The 5,049-nt window shown below is 40.2% G+C and overlaps 1 non-coding gene across 1 annotated transcript; it reads right to left on the reverse strand.

The window, feature by feature from the left end:
- Positions 1 to 447: 447 nt before the first annotated feature.
- Positions 448 to 559, reverse strand: LOC116819183 (U6 spliceosomal RNA). Its single transcript, XR_004372350.1, has one exon. It is a non-coding gene; the product is annotated as a U6 spliceosomal RNA (small nuclear RNA).
- Between the last annotated feature and the right edge of the window lie 4,490 nt (positions 560 to 5,049).

Here is a 5,049-nt window from a genome sequence, read left to right on the forward strand (position 1 = left end):
CCAGATCCTGCTCTTGGTTACCAGCTAGAGTAGCTGCATTAAAATCAGCGTAATTCTGGCTTTGGCCACAGAGCTATCTTTTAAACATAATGCCAACTCATTCCTCTTTAAATGAGGGGAATCAATTTATGCAGCTATGTTAAGTCAGGTGGTGATCACATCAATGCTCATGAGTTCAGCAGGCATGGGCCTGGTCACCCCTTGAATGGGAGACCTCACACCAAAAAATCATGTGACCTAGAAAAGGGTGGTTGAATTACCAGTTCTCTGAAGGTGTTAGGTCATATGAGATGTGGAACTGAAATCACCTGTGGCCACTTAACAAAATCACATGGCACTCTTGTTCAGAGTGTTATTTTGGTTTCATGGTAGAACTGTATTGTGGATAATTATATTCTGCCTACCTGAAATTCCTGCAGCTGGAACTGAATAAATACTAGATTGCACTCTTCCTTTCCTAGATTCATGAATTTGCATGTCATCCTTGCGCAGGGGCCATGGTAATCTTCTCTGTATCATTCCGATTTTAGTATATGCGCTAGTTACTTTCTTGGAGAACTAGACACAGAAATCACTATAGAGCAACTTTCTATAGCGCTTGAGGATGATGTAAATTAATGCAAAGGACTGTTGCAGAAAGTACCAAGTTGTGCTGGTCTCTTATTCTCTTCATGAGCAAGAGAACTGGATGCACTGCCATATAGAATGACACACACTGCGAACTCTTGTAACCTACCTTTTCTTCTCTTAGCCATGTCTTAAACCAAATCCTAGTCCCAGCACACAGTTTGAGCAGCCAGAGGGAAGTATCCTTCCCCTCATGCCACATGGCAATAGCAGAGTATATTTGCATCCCTTGATGCTACCATCTGGGGGATACAGTAGACATATTGCTCTTGCATGCGGTCCTTCCATGGTGAATATGACCAGTGACTCTCAGTCACATACTCTATGGCCTTCACTCCTTTTCCCAAAGCTCTCATCAGTACATCAGATTTACTGACTTCCTGTCGATCTGTGCTGCTGGGTTTGCAAGGTCCTGATCTCCTGTATGGAGGCATGCCATCCTTCCCTTGCAGTGATACCAAAATTTCTCACTGTGAGCAGAGCTTTTGCACCAAAGTGAGGAAGAAGACACTTGTTTATAAGAGGCACACTCATCACTCCTGTTTGTGTAGCAAAACTGCCTACCAATATCTAAGTATAGCTTACACACCTGCATCAGGTTTCTCAGAATTCACAGCAGGTGGACTAATTCTGCATTTGGATCATTGTCCACTGGGTATTTTTTCCTTGAATATATTGCTAGTTCCAAGATGATGGATTCTATGAAAGAACCTTAATCAGAGCTAAGAGATAATTCATTATTTTTAGTAAGTCACGAGCAATAACACAAATTCGCATTACCATGTGACCTGTCTGAATGTTGGGAGGAGGTGGCACTCGGGAGGACAATGTAGCCCAAGTCTTGGGATGAGAGCCCTAGCGTGCATGCGAGGGGAAGGGGCAGCAGCTGACAAGGAAAATGTCACAGAGTCTCTGAAAGTCACAATCTGTGACTGGCATGATATAATCTTATCCTACTCACAATGCTTGTATTATATCACCCTCTTCCCCCCCCCCAAAAAAAAATCTTTTTTCACAAAATCCATTTCTGCATTCAGACTTTCTACGCTCAGCTGCTTTCTTAATTGTAGGCTGTCCCTTCTCCATGAGCCATTTTTTTGTGGCAGAATGGCTATTTAATTATTTCTATAATGGGCGCTTTTTTCAGATTCCAGTAAGAATGTCTGCAAAGAAGGAGAATTTACATCCAAAAGTCACTGCTTAATACCAGAGTGCTAGATGGTGGGTTTTAGTGTGAAGCATCAGTTTTAAAATAGTATTTAATGAAATTGTATTTAATCTTGTGACTACAATGGAATTATACAGTCTTTGAATTTGGCCCGAGTAACTCTCATCTATATTCTGTACATAGGCAAGAGAGCCATTGAATTTCTTATTTGGATAGTCTTTCAACTAAGGTCCTATGTACTCTACATGACACTGTAGCTATGATCTTTCTCAAAAGATGTGAATTTGCCCTGGAGTCTCTTGCCTAGTTTCCTTTTAATCTACTCTCGTGCAGTTGTACTATGTAAGTGGTGCTGTTTGAAACATGTATATTGAAAGATGGTATAAATTCTAAACATCATATACTTTGTTGCAGAGATAGTGTTATACTGCAACAAGAATTCCGTATGCAGAATGTGCAATAGAGTTAGCAACCATGTTTTCTACCAATTCATTAGATTACTACAGATCTCCAGCAGAACTTTACCCAATAGAACTAAAATATTGACCAAGGGGAGAACTTTTGCTGTTAGTTTTTGGTTTTGAATCTACTATTACAGCCAAATAATATAACCAAATTCTGGCCTTTCCAACTGTCATGGTACATATTCCGCTCTGAACCTTAGTGTTCAAAAGATGGGGTACCAGCATGAATTCCCTAAGCTTAATTACCAGCTTAGAACCTGCAGCGCTGCCACCAACCAGGAATTCCAGTGCCTGGTACACTCTGGTCCCCAAAACTTGCCCGGGGAACCCCAAGACCCAGACCTCTGGATCTTAACAAGGAAAGAAAACCCTTTCCCCCACCATTGCCTCTCCCAACTTCTCCTCCTGGGTTACCCTGGAAGATAACTTGGATTCAAATCCTTGAATCACAAAACAGAGAGGAAAATTCCTTCCCCTCCTCCTTCTCTTTCCCTCCAGACTCTTCCCTGAGAGAGAAAGTAATCCTGCACAGAGAGAAATTAGCGTCTCTCTCCCTTCCTCCTCTTCTCCCATCATTCCCTGTAATCCAGACCAGTCCCTTGGGTTTCACCAAGAATAAAAAAAAACAATCAGTTCTTAACAAGAAACTTTTATTAAAGAGAGAAAAAAGTAAAAATTATCTTTGTAAATTAAATTGGAACAGGTACAGGTCTTTAGCTATAGGCACTGGAATACCCTCCAGCCTAAGTATTCAAGTACAAATTAAAATCTTTCAGCAAAAATACAAACTTGAAACTCCTTCCAGCAAATGCACATTTGCAAATAAGAAACAAACATAAGCCTAACTTGCTTTATCTATCTAGTACTCACATTATAAGAGCCTGTATCAGGGAGATTGGAGACAAACTGGTTGCACATCTGGTCCCTCTGAGCCCCGAGCGAACAACAACCAAGACTAACAGCACACACAGAATTTCCCCTCCTCAAGATTTGAAAGTACTGTTCCTGATTGGTGCCTCTGGTCAGGTGACAGCCAGGCTTACTGAACTTGTTAACCCTTTACAGTCAAAGAGATATTAAGTACTTCTGTGCTATTAACTTTTCTTATCTGTTTATGACATCAACTATCATCATTTGGTCTTAAGAGGTTCGTTTGCAGCCTGACACTCTGACGCCAAAGCCTGGACAGATAGAGATCCATTTTTCTCTAAGCTTGAGCCTAGAAATCTGTTAACATGGCCTATTCTAAAGATCACTGTTAACCTAGTAGTCAGAAATAGTTTAGCTAACCACATTGTGACCTAACGTTCCTGCTCTTGCTGTTCTAAATGCAGAAGAACATCAGTTAACTCAATGGTGTTGGAGTCTGTGACCAGGGTCCTAGTGGGGAGCCAGCTGTGATCACTCAGTTAGGGTGAACTACAAAGAATGGGGTAGACAATCCCCAAAGCTGGTGGCTATTGCAATACTTAGATTCACCAAACCAGCACAAAACAGCTTCTTTATTACCTTACTAGTTACTCAGAAGTCCAAACAACACAGTTCCCTTAAAGTGATCTAGACTCAGGCCCCCATCCAGGTACCCACATCAAGTATGATAAAAATTTCTGTAAATCTTCTTTCATCATATAAAAGAAAAGAGTCTATCGCTCCCAAAGGATCAGACACATTACCTCCCAGGTATTGAATATTCCAGATCTTACCCAAATACACGCTACAGCCAATTCTTATTAACTAAACTAAAATTTATTAAACGAGAGCATGGTTAAAAGATCAATATACATACAGACATGAGTTCAGTTCATTTAGGTGCAGATTCAGAGCAGAGATGGTGATCCTTGTAATTGCAAAGAGTTCTTTTAGAAATAGTTCATAGGTCCAATGCCCAAATATATTCAGGGCGTACCAACATAACTGGGACGCAATCTTGCAACTCAAATTTTCCCTGATGAAGCCTAAGCAGAGCTGAGATGACAGAACCTGGACCCAAGGATCTTTTATACAATTTCATGTCTTTTGATAAGATGGGAACGAAAGGTAATTAGGATGACTTTGAAGGAGGTCCATCACTGGTGCTTAGCTATATTAATTAACATAAGGGGATCTGCTTGTTCCTCCACCATTCACAGTACGCTTCAAAGAGATCAATACCAAGATATCCTGTGTTCACAATTAATTTAAATGATAGGATGTTCATTTGATCTCTGAATTATCAGAAAACAGCACCGACAAGGACTGTTGATTACATTGTTGACCCTACTCATATATATGTAAATACACAAACATTATCTTTCCACATGTCTCTTGAGGGTTATTTATTTTGCAGGATGTTTAACCCTTTCTAGCCATGGGAGACTGTTGTGGAAGGGCAAAATTAGAGCTCCTGGATATCTCTTAAGGACCTTTCAACATTGATATGAGCTGTGTTTACACTGAATTCTGTGTAATGCCAAATTATTGATGCATGCTTTGGCCCAAGTTAAAAACTTGGTCCATACTTTGTGAAACACTTTAGTGATTCCAGAGTTTGATCTATGTGTTGACTTAACATAGCTATTAATGTTCTTCAGAGAGCACTTACTCTGACATTCAGACATAAAGGCTTTGAGGTGTTGTACCTCAGTTTCCCTTTGTGCACAGTAGTTCAAGCTTGTAGTGTGTTTTTCTGCTGTGGAAAGTTTTAGAAATATGTCTATGCATTAGCTGTGAAAACTCATTATTAGGCTTTTTAACAGCGTGTTCTTGTTGAACCAAACCGCAAATCGTAAGGGTTTCTCTTAACATATTCAA

Source organism: Chelonoidis abingdonii, chromosome 3, assembly GCF_003597395.2.
Source record: "Chelonoidis abingdonii isolate Lonesome George chromosome 3, CheloAbing_2.0, whole genome shotgun sequence".
Lineage (NCBI taxonomy): Eukaryota > Metazoa > Chordata > Testudines > Testudinidae > Chelonoidis > Chelonoidis abingdonii.